Here is a 15,000-nt window from a genome sequence, read left to right as displayed (position 1 = left end):
GCAATGAATTATTCAGTATCTACTATGAATTATTTAGTATCCACTGTGAATTATTCAGTATCCGCAATGAATTATTCAGTATCTACTATAAATTATTGAGTATTCACTATGTATTATTCAATATCCGATATTGTGTGACTGTGAATTATTCAGTATCTGCTATGAATTATTCTGTATCCACTGTGAATTATTCCGTATCTCCTATGAGTTAATCAGTATCTGCTATAAATTATTCAGTATCTACTATGTGGAGTGAGGAAGGTGAAGTGTAGATCACATGATTCATAGTAGTTTAGTTTACAGACTTTATTTACTACCGCTATAAATTATTCAGTATTAACTGTAAATGGTTCAGTATTGCTTTAGAATATCTTCTAGGAATTATTAAAATTTTTGATATTAAAAATAAAAAACACTAATTAACACATTCATCTTTTCTGTTTTTTAAAAGCTTTTATTTTCTGTTAGTCTTTAATTCATATACATACACTACAGTCTTAGTCCCATATTTATCTCAGTGTTTAAAAATTAGTAATGCATCCCAAACCCTGAGAAGTTCTCACGAATATTACATGGCATCATCCATCTCCAGTGTGTCCTTCCCTGCTTTTCTGCTTTTGCCTCCAGTGCATTATTTTGGAGACAGACGTACTGACCGTGGGGCGAGGTGCTGCTGGACTTTCCAGTTCTGATCAATATACTCTTTGTTCCACCATCTTCACCCACCACTATATGTATTTTCCATTCACCCAGCCAGCAGACACTCCTCATTCGAAGGCCGCTGAATTGCGTCTGCTGAAAATCGAGTCCAATCGTACCGAATCGATCGCGTCCTGACCACTGGTGCAGTCACGAAAATGGAAGGCTCTAGGACTGGTCAGGTTACGCCACTGAGATATATTTACAGTGCTGGTGAGCAGTCGCCACTGAATGGGCCAGTAGTGGTATCTGAACCGCAGCAAGTGTGAATAATGCATTAGGTCTCTGTTCTGCGCCCCTGACTTACTCACGCTCCTCCGTTCTTCTGTCATACCATGTGGATAGTGACAAAAGTATTGGGACACCTGCTCTTTCATCATTTCTTCTGAAATCTAGGGTATCAAAAAGAGTTCATTCTGCTTTTGTTGGAGTAACTGTCTCCACTGTCCAGAGGGGATAGCTTTCTCCTAGATTATGGACCATAGCTGTAAGAATTTGTTTGCATTCAGTGACAAGAGTTTAGGATGTTGAATGATCCCCAACTCATGCCATCCAAAAGTACTGGATGGAGCTCCACCACCATCATTCCAGAGAACACAGTTCTTTCACTGCTCCACAGCTCAATGCTGCTGGGGGGCTTTATACCCCCTATAGCCCATGCCTGGCATTAGGCAGCATGGAGCCAATAGGGTCATGTTTACTATCTGCTCCAGAGAGTCCTATTCTATTGGCAGTACTTCTCTACAGGGTTTAGACAAGCTGTGTGTGTGCAACTTAATGCAGCATTAGAAAAGGAGCCCACAAACATGTGGACATTTAGTGTGTGTGTGTGTGTGTGTGTGTGTGTGTGTGTGTGTGTGTGATGTGCTGAATGTGAGTTGAAATGTTGGCAAATAAACTTGATTCTGATTGGCTGTTGGCCTGAATGCCACAAAACTGCAGAGGCAGAAATACATAGCCGGCTGCGTATGAATCATAGCGAGGCACGCTGATGCATTTTTCATGTTCTGTATCATCCAGCATGATTCAGGACAGGACACAGAGATGGTTAGCTCCGTCCCAAAGGCCCCGGCAGCCACAAAAAGAGTAGCAGAACTCCGCAGTGCAGGATTACGCTGGCTTGGTCACATGGGCTCTGAGTGGTTGTGTTGTTACTGGGAGCCAGTGTATTCTCATTGTTACAGCCCACCCTAATCTCACATGGGTCCCAACTAGGTCCCATATAACCTAGATGGCGCCCATGCTTAACAGTTCCTGGTCCCATCATTGACTCTGGTGGGCATCCATTTCTGGGTCCAATGTGAAACCAAAGGACAGAATGTTCTGGTTCCAATATGGGCATGGGCATGTTAGCTGGGTCTACTCTTGCTAGAAGGAGGTCAAGTGCCACTCTGACTGATCTCATAGACATTGGATGGAGTTCCATCTCTTCAGAGAACTTCACAGACCAATACTGGGGGGATTCATTCTCCTCTAGCCCACATTCACCATTGGGCCTGGTGATTTTAGGGTTGTGCTCATGACTTTTTCATGTAGGCTCATTCTATTGGTCAGTATTGGTCAGTTTTTACAGTCTGATGGTTTTAATCCAGTATGAATCTGCAGTGTGTGTAAATTCTACATACTGATGGTGATAATTACTAAGTGGTTTTAATCCAGTATGAATCTGCAGTGTGTGTAAATTCTACATACTGATGGTGATAATTACTAAGTGGTTTTAATCCAGTATGAATCTGCAGTGTGTGTAAATTCTACATACTGATGGTGATAATTACTAAGTGGTTTTAATCCAGTATGAATCTGCAGTGTGTGTAAATTCTACATACTGATGGTAATAATTATTAAGTGGGTTTGAATCCAGTATGAATCTGCAGTGTGTGTAAACTCTACAGTATGATGGTGATGCTTATTAAGTGGTTTTAATCCAGTATGAATCTTCAATGTGTGTGTGGTTTCTTGAGTCTGATGGTTATGGATGTACAGTGGTTTTAATCCAGTATGAATCTGCAGTGTGTGAATTGTACAGTGTAATGGTAATAATTATTATGTAGTTTTAATCCAGTATGAATCAGCATCTTGTGTGGGATTTACAGTCTGAAGGTAATAACAGTGGAGTGATTTCACTCCAGCATACGTCTGCAGTGTGTGTGTTTCTATAGTCTGGTGATAATACCGTGGAGTGGGTTTAATCCAGTAGGAATCTGCTTGGGGAAACTGCACAGATACCTTATCCGGTAACTATCTGCAGCTAAATTACTTCCAAATTACATTCCTGAACCTCCTCTGGTAAAATGAATGCAGCTCCAGGAGACCAGCCCATCTCTTCACTCTAAGCCGTATTTGTGTCTTGCTGTGTGAAGCCGGTGTGTATGGTTGCTGTTGCTATGACCCTTCAGCAACAGAAAACCTAATGGAGCATGAATCCCAATGATGGCCTTTTACTCTGCTTACATTTATATGTATTTTCTCCTTGTGGACGTCTATTCAAATAGCATATAAACTATATAAAATAATAATTGTGGGGTGTTTTTAATCCGGTATGAATCTGCAGTGTGTGTAGTGCTTACAGTCGGACAGTAATAACAGTGGGGTGTGTTGGCTCTGATGAGTTAGCCTGCAAAACCAATACGTTTCCTCACAGCAGCTCTACAGCCAACCTGGCCGTCAACACCTGAGCCGAGCTTTTGTCTCATTTGTGTGTGTGTGTGTGTGTGTTGTGTGTGCTGGAGGGGAAGAGTAAGGCTGCTGTTTTATTTGAGTCATGGTTTTGCAGCAGTGATAGGAAAACCCTCTGGAGGCAGATGAAGAAAAAGAGCTTGACATTTTAAAAAGTAGGAGGTGGATCAATGGTGCCGGCTCAGCACTGGGTGCTAATCCACTTCCCTTTCTCTCTGGGGGCCAAACTGGGAATAAAACTGAAGCACTTTTACCCCTCAGCTTACTCTTAGGGTGAGTGTGTGTATGCAGGTGTGTGCATGCCTGATCAGTGTGGTGTACGCATAAATTAGCATGTTTATATCTGAGTCAAATTTGAGGCAGCAATTTTAAAAAAAGTATTTTGTGTTATTACTTGGTTTGTATTACTGACCTTTATTTTGTATTTTTAATTATAGACATTTTCAACATGATCTGATTGTTCGTTTGTATTAGTGACTTTTATTTTGACATAGTCTGTTTATTTGTTTGTATTGGTGACCTTTATTTTGATATGGCCTGTTTGTTTATTTGTTTGTATTAGTGACTTTTATTTTGACACAGCCTGTTTGTTTGTTTGTATTAGTGACTTTTATTTTGACATGGCCTGTTTGTTTGTATTAGTGACTTTTATTTTGACACAGCCTGTTTATTTGTTTGTATTAGTGACTTTTATTTTGACATGGCCTGTTTGTTTGTATTAGTGACTTTTATTTTGACACAGCCTGTTTATTTGTTTGTATTAGTGACCTTTATTTTGATATGACCTGTTTGTTTATTTGTTTGTATTAGTGACCTTTATTTTGATATGACCTGTTTGTTTGTTTGTTTGTATTAGTGACATTTATTTTGACACAATCAGTTAAACCCTGCCTTCATCACTACCATATAGGGAACCCCCACCCCCACCCCCCAGTGCATTTTTGGGAGGGAGAGGGGGTGAAACCTTGGTAGGGAAAATTCCACAGTCAGAACACACCAAGCATCAAATAATGCAGGCTTATCTCCAAACCTCAGCACACACACACACATACACACACACACACACACACACATACAGATACAGTGAGTCAGAACCTTGCGGCGCTCCTCTATCCGTGCCCTGGTTGATGATGTCACTGACCCCGTCAGAATAGATTTTACTCCAGTCTGAAGTCTGATGAGCAATCTGCTTCTTCAGTCCTGATGGTGTCAGTGGTGAGATCAGCTGTATGGTTCAATTCCGCTGGAAAGCGGAATGGCACGCCTTCAAATCAGCGATACCCCCATACAGAATTGGCCAAGGGACACGAATCGGGCAGCGACACTGCCAAGTCCGTAGTGGCGGTGTTGCTGCCCTTGTTCTCCCTACTCCTTGGTGGCTAGCAAGCTAACGCTAGCACTAAGTTAGCATGTTTAGCAAGTGTAGAAATGGCAGCAAGTATGTGACTTTGGGTAGCCAGCCTTGACTAGCTTTAGCTTTAGCTTTAGCTTTAAGCTCTACTGGTTAACCAGACTCAAAGAAAGGACAGAGTCATGTTAGCCTTGTGATTGGTCAGGGGTTTGCTGAAGTAAACCTGACCCACCCATTCCACATGGAGAAGGGAGCGGAGAGCAGTACTGGGGAAATACAGCAGACATTGCTCAGACTTTGAGAAGACACACTTTGCACCCTGAGGGCCCTGAGCATGATTTGGGTTCCCAGGGGTTTTAAATGTTATTGGTCACAAAATGCAAAGTTCTTTTCATGTGAAGATGTTTGAGATTGTGGAGGAACCTCTTAAGGTGCTTTGAGGAACCTTTTCTTCTACAAACCTTTTCTTGAAGGTTCCTCAAAGCGGCTTCAGTTTTAGATTGAAGAAGCTACAAATGTTCTTCAAAGATCTTGTATCTTGAACCAAAAGTTAGCTTGAAAAGGTTAATGAGGAATCCAGCTTCGCCCTCGATCGGTGAAAGACGATCTGTGAACCAAACGAAAGCTCTACCACAACCCTAAGTACCTGAGTACCAATGTTGATGTTGGTTCCCTCTCACTTTGAGATTCCAGGCGTTCTAAACTGTGACGTCTCTACAGGTGGAGGTGGAAACAGTACAGACAGACGATTATTTAAACACATGGGTCAGCATGAGTCAGCAGTCAGCACTGTGGAGTCAGGCTGGCGTTGAGTTTCTCAGCGTCCCCTAAAACAAACCAGTAACTGGAGAACGAGGAACTCTGCCGTTCTTCGGCTCCAGAGACTGTCCCGTTGTATCTGAAATGTTGTGTTTACGAGACAAGCTTAAAGATCACCTCCACGAAGAGGTATTCACAGGTAAGGAAGTCCCATCTTCCCGATTTGGGGGCTGGGAGTTTATTGGTTTACCTAAATATAAAAAAAAGGATAAGCCAGATAGCCATCAGTCATTGAGTAGATGTTAAATCAGCGGTAAACTGTCCACATTAACTTCATCGAAATCGTCACCAGCCACTTTCATTTATGCTCTACCATTACTCCAACATAGTACTGATATCAAAACCTCAACCTCAACCAAAAATCAACAATGAATCACCGTCACCTTGCTGTCTGGAAAGTACCTGCTAATGATGATTGTACACTCAAGTTCTCCTTGAGGAATCTTTGGAGGTTGTTCAATTAGAAACTGTGGAGAAACCTTGTTAGGAGCTTTGAGGAACCTTCAAGGAAAGGTTTTTAGAAGAGAAAGGTTTCTCGAAGGTGCCAGAATGTCGTGGCTGATCAACTACTTTTACCAGCATTAGCTTGTACTCGGCTCCTAACAGGACAAGGGCCCTGTCTTCCACTAAGCGTACAATGTGCCGCAATGCTCACTGCTATCTTACACTCCACAAACAATCTATTTTCACACCTTTCACCTGCGTTGTTTAAATAGCGATGGTGCTTGCGAATATATCTACGTAGATGGGCACGGTGGTCTTGAATTGAGATGTGTTCAGGTCAATTTCTGGCATATTGCTTCTATTTCAGCAATGGAAAACAGGCCAGGAGCACCACAGACTGCAAACGACCTAGACAGACATCAACAGTCAGATGTTCGTTGCTATCCTGACAGTGAATTGTCAACACAGGCACGTGCAGCCCAACACTCGTACACCCCCCCCCCCCATGCTTTACACCACTGAAATAACAACCCACCAGGGTCAGACCGACCGCACCTGGCTCTTAAAGGGAACGGCGGCGAGAGACATTGCGAGAGAATGTTATGCCCAAAACAAACACACCCATGATTAATTAAGAACCTCAGTACATGCTAACATGCCGACATTGTGTTAGCAAAGACATACCGACACGCCCTAAAGCACACGCTCACACCAACCCCAATGTTTTCAAACCCACACACACACACACACTCCTCCTCCATTCTTCACACACTTTCTTTTTCTCACAAAGGGCAGGCATGTGTTTGTGACCTCGTCTAGAGAGTGAGAAAGAGAGAGAGAGAGGCGAAAGTTTTATTTATAGCAAATATTAAAAACACACAAGACTTTCTAAGGGTTTTTCAGACAGTCTCTGAAAGGAGCCTTTATGAGCCACCACTGCTAATATACATTTTTGGGAGTTTTCAAAAAACAGGGACACTGGGGATACTGGGGATACTGGCCGTCCAATCGTGGCTGGGAGTTTCCAGTAGGCCTCAGTTGTAGGACCAAGGCACTGTGTGTGTGTGTATGTGTATCTCAAAATCATGAAGCTACATATAAATAAAATCAGCTACATTAACGAACATTAATACATAAACATTTACTCGTTTGCCAAAAATTAATAAACAGCCTTAATCGCTGTTGTCGCTAAATCAGCGTCTTTCTAAATTCTTGAAATAAAATCAGTAAACAAAAACCTGAAAAAAAAGTTTTACTTTTACCACCCTGTTACATAGTGGGTAAGTATGCCAAAATAAAAATATATATACATTAATAAATATATCAAAATACAAAGTCTAGCCTGTGGTCGATCCGCTGTGGTGGGAAGCAGTTAGACCAGTTGATGTTGATGTAGCTGCAGGTACATGTGGACCAATAGTGCTGACTGTGAGGAGGCGGGGCTTACATGTTTAAAGCTGTTTTACATGATTTAGAAAAAATACCGGTCAGACACATTTTTAAGGATGTGAGGACATCTCCGGGAAAAGAGGACATATGCATTCATTCATTAGGGACGTCCCGGTTTGGTTCACATCGCGGTTTAGTATAAATAGTATATACACTATAAATATAGTATAAAATGTATATACACTATATGTCCAAATGTTTGTGGACACCCCTTCTAATGAATGCATTCAGCTACTATTCAGTTGCACTTAGTCCATGGCTGACACAGATGTGCAAATGCACACACACAGCTTCTATAGTCTCTTTAGAAAAGTACTGCCAATAGAATAGGACTCTTGAGCAGATAAACAAACATGACCCTATTGGCACCATGCTGCCTAATGCCAGACATGGGCTAGTAGAGGGGTTTAAAGCCCCCCAGTGGCATTAGGCTGTGGATGGGATGAGGTGGGGTGGCGATCATCCAACATCCCGACCTCCTAACACTGCTCATCGCTGAATGCAGTCAATTAAATTCTCACAGCAGTGCTCCTCCAAAATCTAGTAAAATGCTTCTTCTTTCCTGGACAGTAGAGACAGTTACTGAGATACTCTTTAAACTCTTTAACACTGAATGAGCAGGTGTCCCAATACTTTTGTCTGTAATATGTAAAGGTAAATGCATGTATTTCTGTTTTCTACTTTGCCTTTTTTTTATTGCGAGTATCAGTGCTGTTTTATGGTGATTGTGGTGTGTCTGAGTTACTCTCAGAAGAGCTTTGCAAGCGCATGTCTCCATGGTTACCATGGATACCATCATTAACAGCAAATCGCTAATTGCCTTTTTTAACAGAGAGTTAATGAGGGGAAAGGGAAGGACGTCGAAAGAGCGCACTGCCGCTGTCCGTTTCTGTCCTGGCCCCAGAGGGTCGCTGGGTTAGGTCAGTGACTCAGGTGTGAGGCTGCCCCACACTCACACACACTTACTCACACACTCACACACACACACAGAGAGGCTGACTGTGCTCTGAAGGGTCACTCACGCACATTGGCACACACTTGGTTGCGCTTTGTTCAGAAACACCTGGACTCTGCGCTCACTAGAGAGATTCGTCCTCACGCACACACACACACACACACACCCACACATACACACACACACACCTCCCTTCACCCCTCCCTCTCAGATCCAGCTATTCTCCTCTGTCACCTTTGCCATAATGCGCCATACTCTGCAACACGAATATTTACGCACATGCATGCTCTCTCTCACTTTCACACACACACACACACACACACACACACACACAAACGCATACTCACAGCCACCCCCCCCCCCCTTCCTCAGACTGCAGTAAGAATGAAGTGAGCCGGCACCCAGGTTTGCAGTTTTCCCCCTTTAACACTCTTTTAAAGGGCCTGTAAGGACAAAAGTATTGGGACACCTGCTCATTTATTTACTGTTTCTTCTGAAATCAAGGGTATGAAGAGTTGATCCTGCTTTTGTGGGAGTAACTGTCTCTACTGTCCAGGGAAGAAGACTTTCTACTAGATTATGGATGAGCATTGCTGTGAGGATTTGATTGCATTCAGTAACAAAAAAGGCTCATTTATACTCCTGTGGACGTCTTACCTTGCGTGTATCCCTGCGCCATTAATGAATACTACTCCGGTAGAACAGTGTCTCAGGCAGCAGACAGTGTCTTCATCACCATTAGGTGAAGGACTTTCTGTGAGGGAGCTCTTTTAGAGACAGTAAACTCTCTTTAGACTCGGATTCAATTAATTCACCACAATTCTACAATTCTCAGCAATGTGTTTCACCCCCAGCCTCAATCTGAATGATTCTGTTTACATCCCAGCTGTTTAATTATGCAGAGAAATGAGAGAAATGAGTGGAATTCCCCTTCCAACATCCCTCATTAAAATGGACAAAGTATTATGGACAGCATTCAAGCTACAGCATGGCTGACGCTACTGTTGTTAGCGCCACCAGGGGGCCCCCAAGAGCACCAAGATATCATGATAAAAATACATATTTAAAAAATAACATAGAATAATCAAACAAAGCATATTACACAGCTAAAGCCTATATAAATTTTATATAAATTTATTGTCATAGTTGGCACACCGAAACTAGGTTCATCAATTTCTGCACTGGCTGCTGCCAGCAGTTAGAGCTCTGGGCTGTCGATGATACGGTTGTGGGTTCGATACCCAGGCTCTGCAAGCTGCCACTATTGGGCCCTTGAGCAAGGCCCTTCACCTTATATGAAGCATCTGCGCTAAGGTGGTGGTATGGGGGGCCCCAAATGAAACTCTGCTTAGGGCCCCATAAAGGCTTGGGCCTTTACCCTTTAAAATTTAGCCCATGTTTAAAGATAACGGTGAGCCATGGTAAGTCCAGAACACCTCCCGAGGGTTTGAGATGTGTGTGTAATGACTGAGGTCGCAGTTAGCATCATGCTTGTTAGCTAGCTTTAAACACCCTGGCTTGAGTGATGGACTACATTTGGGGTGAGTTGGGGTAAGTTAGGGTAAGTTAGGGTGAGTTGGGGTAAAGTGGGGTAAGTTGGGCTGGGTTGGGGGGGGTCTGTATTGCTTTTCCTATTGCTAGTTCGGAGGGTGTAAGCGGTACAGCAGCGGAGGCCAGCTGTTAGCCACAGCACAGGCGCTGCAGTGAAGACGCTGGATGGCTCACTGTCTGGCTCTCACACTGCCGCATGTCTGTATACTCACTTCATACTCTATTCTAACCTCATGTCTTCTCTCTCTCTCGCTCTCTCTCGCTTTCTCTCTCTCTGTGTAATGGCAACAGATCTGAGCTGACAGTGCACATCCCCACTTTTAATTTTTAAATCACATCTCTTCCGTTTTTACGTAATCTCCTTCCTCTAGCAGGTTATTTTTATCTCCTGCATCTCTCCCCACTCTTTCGCTGTCGCTTGCCCCTCTCGCCTCTCGGCTCTGCCTCTTTCTTCATTCCTCCTCTCCCTCCTCCTCCTCCTCCTCACCACCGGCTGCCCTTTTCCCTTTCACATTCTCCCTCTCATTCTGACAAACCCAAAAGTCACATTACCTCCCTACATTTCTCTCTTGTATATATAAATATATGTGTACACACACACGCGTGCGCTCATGGGACAAAAGTATTTGGACACCTTCTAATTTTGTAATAGTTTCTATTCTATTAATAGTATGTTTCTTTTTTTTTGTCTGGAATTGAGGGTATTAAAAAGAGCTCCAACTTCTTGTTGGAGCAATGCTGTGAGGATTTGATTGATGGTGTTAGAGAGGTCAGGATGTTGGACGATCACCACTCACCTCATCATCCCCAATTCCCAACTCATCCCATCCAAAAGTACTGGATGGAGCTCCACCACCATCATTCCAGAGAACACAGTTCTTCCACTGCTTACAGCTCAATGCTGGGGGGCTTTATACCCCCTCTAGCCCACGCCTGGAATTAGGCAGCATGGTGCCAATAGGGTCATGATGTTTATCTGCTCCAGAGAGTCCTATTCTATTGGCAGTACTTCTCTACTTCTCTACAAGCTGTGTGTGTGCATCTGTGTCAGCAATGGGTACAACATTGCATTCGTTAGAAGGGGTGTCCACAAACATTTGAGCGCTGTGGGCGAAGGACAGCTGCAGTTGAGGGGATAAAGTGGGACATGCTGCTCCCTGCTGGCTGTGGTGAGGTACTGACCCTTTCTCTCATGATTGTCTGAGTCTGAAGCTGTACTCTCACGGTTGGTGTTGTGCTAAATATAAGTGGTAAGGGCCTGTTTTGAGCTGTGCACTGAGTCATGCAATCCTTCTTCAAGTAATCTGGTGGAGCAGCCTTACAGTGCACGAGTCCTGGACGGTTCTAGGGGGCGATACATGTCCCTTACCTAATTTTAACCAAAGTGTGCTCCAGTTAAATGTTGAGGTCAGTTAATAAAGAAATGCATTGTAACTCATTTCTGATTGTCCACTGTACCGGTCCGGCTGTGATCCTCTATGATTAAAATATTGCCTGCTTTTTGGATAAAGAACCCCACCCCCACCCTCACCCACACCAATAATTACATTACATACATAAAATAATCAAATATAAATCAAATACAGAAACACAGCATTTACTGAAGCAAATACTTTTAGTACCTTTATTCATCCAGCAGAGGGCAGTACAGCTCTGTGTCTGATGCAAATACAGAAGAATACACTGAGCACTGAACAGTACAGCAGTGTAAACATGGTAAACCACTCAAAACGACCCTACCCCTCACACTAACCTCTGTGTATCTTTTAATGAACCTCAACACCTCATGCTAGCATTAGCATGCCACCATTAGAAAGAGCTGTCTCATGCTTACTCACACTGGCCAAAATATCTACCTCACAGCTCCACTAGGAGGGGAAGGGTAGTATCCGTCAGAAATCAGCTCACCTGGCCTTGATCTGTGAGTGTACAGTATGTGGTGTTCGATTTCCTGCAGCCTCCATCCTCTCTACCTCCTCTGTGTTTTTTACTGACTACCAAGTAGCATATGATGTCCTTCCCCACTCTGAAGTATTCCAGAGAGGAACAGGAGGGAAAATATACCGTAAATAATGAATATTGCTTTCCCAGGCACCTGAAACTGCATCAGAGACATGTTTCAGTAATCTGAAGGTCACAGTTTTGGAATCTATTACAGTGAGTTGAGTTGGATTGTTGAGTTGAGTAGATTTGAACTGAGCTGAGCTGTGTATAGCTGAACTGAAGTATTTTGAGTAAAGAAGAGTCACTTAACTGAACTGAACTGAACTGAACTGAGTTGAGTTGAGTTGAACCGAACTGAGCTCGAGTCGAGTAGAGCAAAGCTGAAGTGAACTGAGTTGAGTGGGGATTACTGAACTGAACTGAATTGAGTATAACTAAACTGAAGTGGGTTTAGTAGAACTGAACTGAGTTGAGTTGAGTTGAACTAAACCGAGCTTACCTGAATAGAGCTGAACTGAACTGAGCTGAGTTGAGCTTAGTTTAGTTGAACTGAACTGAACTGAACTGAACTGAGTTGAGCTGAGCTGAGTTGAGTTGAACTAAACCGAGCTTACCTGAATAGAGCTGAACTGAACTGAGCTGAGTTGAGCTTAGTTTAGTTGAACTGAACTGAACTGAACTGAACTGAACTGAGTTGAGCTGAGCTGAGTTGAGTTGAGATGAACTGAACTTACTTTAGTAGAGCTGAGCTGAGCTGAGTTGATTTGAGTTGAGCTGAATTACGAGTTGAATGTGAGTTGAATTGAATTGAGCATTAGTTGAACTGAATTAAATACGTCTAAACTAAATGAGGCAGACTTGAGTTGAGTTGTGTTGAGTTGAGGCCTCTACCAGCCTCACTTCTACTCAGCTCAGTTCCCTCATTCTATTCTTTGTTCTGTTCATTCTGCTCTCTCTGTTCTCCTCCAATCACATCATGTTTATCCAAGTCCGGCTGGTTCCTGGCCCCCTGAAGCTCTCTCTCTCTCTCTCTCTCTCTCTCTCTCTCTCTCTCTCTCTCTCTCTCTCTCGCGAATCTGCTCTAACATGCTGGCTGGAGATTCTGAATCTCCAGCAGTGTCAGCAGGAGTTCTGAACTCTCTGTGTGTCTCAGTGACCTGAATAGGTCCCGGCACCGACTCCACCGGAGACTCACTGCACAGCGTTAATGTCCTATTCTATCTCCTCCCACTTCAGAACCCACAGTGAGTACGAGCTTCACACGTTTATCAGTACTCGTCACGGCAATAACGCACTCCGTGCTGAACTGAAATTGAATTGAGATAAAGCTTGTGTCCCACTGAAGCCTGATCTCAAATCCCAGCTGAAAGAATTGAGTTAATGATATTCTTCTGCTGAATCTGCAGTTCGCCGAGATCTGGACCATATGTAGGCCACACCAGTAGAACTGTGCTTGAGAGCAGTGAGAACTTTAAGAGCTTAAATTCAATCATGGTCCTACTGTGGCTGATATTCTCCACACTCACTTTATTAGAAACCACTTTTTGGACAAAAGTATTGAGACACTCATGGTTCCTTTCAAAATCAAGGGTATTAAATATGAGTTGATCCTGCTTGTGCTGGAGTAGCCGTCTCTACTGACCAGGGAAAAAGGCTTTCTACTAGATTTTGGAGAAGCATTGCTGTGAGGATTTGATTGCATTCAGCAACAAGAGTCAAATTATCCTTTGGCGAAGGATCCCCCTTAGAAGGGATTCAAGATGTCAGGCACCGCATTCTTCCCAGTATTCCTTAACCCATTGGCTGTGCTACCTCCACTATTTTCCTTCTGCCAATCATTTCACTCCTTCCACCCCCTCTATCCCCTTCCACCCCTTCGCTCCCCCTCTCTCTCTTCTCCTCCATAAAGCTCAGGAAGACAGGGGCCACCTCCAGAATCCATATGATAGACAGAGAGACAGGACACGGGAGGGAAGGAGTTGGAGGGAATGGGTGAGGATTGATGAAAGGGAGAGCAGAGAGGCACTGCGAGACTAAAATCGCTACTCGGAGAAAGAGAGTTGTGAAGAAGGAAACCAAGGGGAGGTTCTTGTCAAAGAGAGCAACAAACAGGTAAGAGGATGGACATAGAGCGGAGTCGGAGTCAACAAGAAGAGGGCGACGGCAGGAGAACGACCTAGAAAGAGTGAAAGTGACCCGTGCAAAAGGCATTAAGAAGAAGGACCGAGTTCGAGCCCAAAGACGGACAGCAATCAGGATGGGTGTGGTCCTGGGGACGTTCTCAATGCAGACCAAACAGGTGAACTACAGACGAGGTATGGACAGCATCGTGGATAACAGCTACTGAAAGCTGTAAATCCTGTCAGCTTAGCAGTCGCCTTCAATGTGAAGTTTGTTCCTTGCTTGTCAGCCCACCGTCCACCATCCATTTGAGCATGAATTCGTCTGTTGTTCAGTTTATTAGTCTCTTCTGAGCCTGCACAGGTTTTCAAGTTAATTAATATATGTGTGTATATGTGTGTTTGTGCATGTGTGCGGGTTACAAAAGTACCTCATGGCAGCATCCTGCGAAAGTATCACACGCCTCCCAATCCCAGCCCCAAGCTGTTCTTTAATGAAGAGAGAGGAGATGGAGAGTGGGCGATAGGAACGAGTAGGAGGGGAAGGAGCAATGAGGCTGCGAGTGAGCGATAAGATGAAAAGATACAGGAAAAAAGACAGGGAGAGAAAGAGGAAGAGGAGGCAGCGGTTTGGCATCCTTGCCGGAGCCTTGATGTTTAATTAAGGGCCCCTGTATGCAAAGTTGCCGTGTCGGATGTGGAGTTGCCGTGGCTGATCAGCTGCGCTTGCTATGAGTGGCTTTGGATGGGTTTGCTTTTCTGCGCTCGGAGGTGCTACTCCCACTGCTGACTGGTCACATGTTTGTGCATGCACTTCCTCCCACGGAGAGTAGAAAAAGAGAGAGAGAGAGAAAGAGGGAGAGGGAGAGACCTGAAACATGGGTATAGAGCCAAGAGGATTAGGAGTTCCGGGCATCAAGACAGAAAAGGCGTTTGAAGTCTTTGCTAAAATCCCCAGGAGTTCCTGCCTGTGTGTGCCGGAGTAGAGGAGA

The 15,000-nt window shown here is 43.8% G+C and overlaps 1 protein-coding gene across 1 annotated transcript in view; it reads left to right on the top strand.

Moving 5' to 3' along the window:
• kcnip1b (Kv channel interacting protein 1 b) overlaps window positions 1–15,000 on the top strand; it is a 33,066-nt gene that overhangs the window by 1,303 nt on the left and 16,763 nt on the right. The gene's annotated exons all lie outside the window — the stretch shown is intronic.

The sequence above is a fragment of the Salminus brasiliensis genome, chromosome 16 (genome assembly GCF_030463535.1).
Source record: "Salminus brasiliensis chromosome 16, fSalBra1.hap2, whole genome shotgun sequence".
Classification (NCBI taxonomy): domain Eukaryota; kingdom Metazoa; phylum Chordata; class Actinopteri; order Characiformes; family Bryconidae; genus Salminus; species Salminus brasiliensis.
The sequence above is the reverse complement of the archived record's forward strand: the minus strand, read 5'-3'. Positions and strand labels throughout refer to the sequence as shown.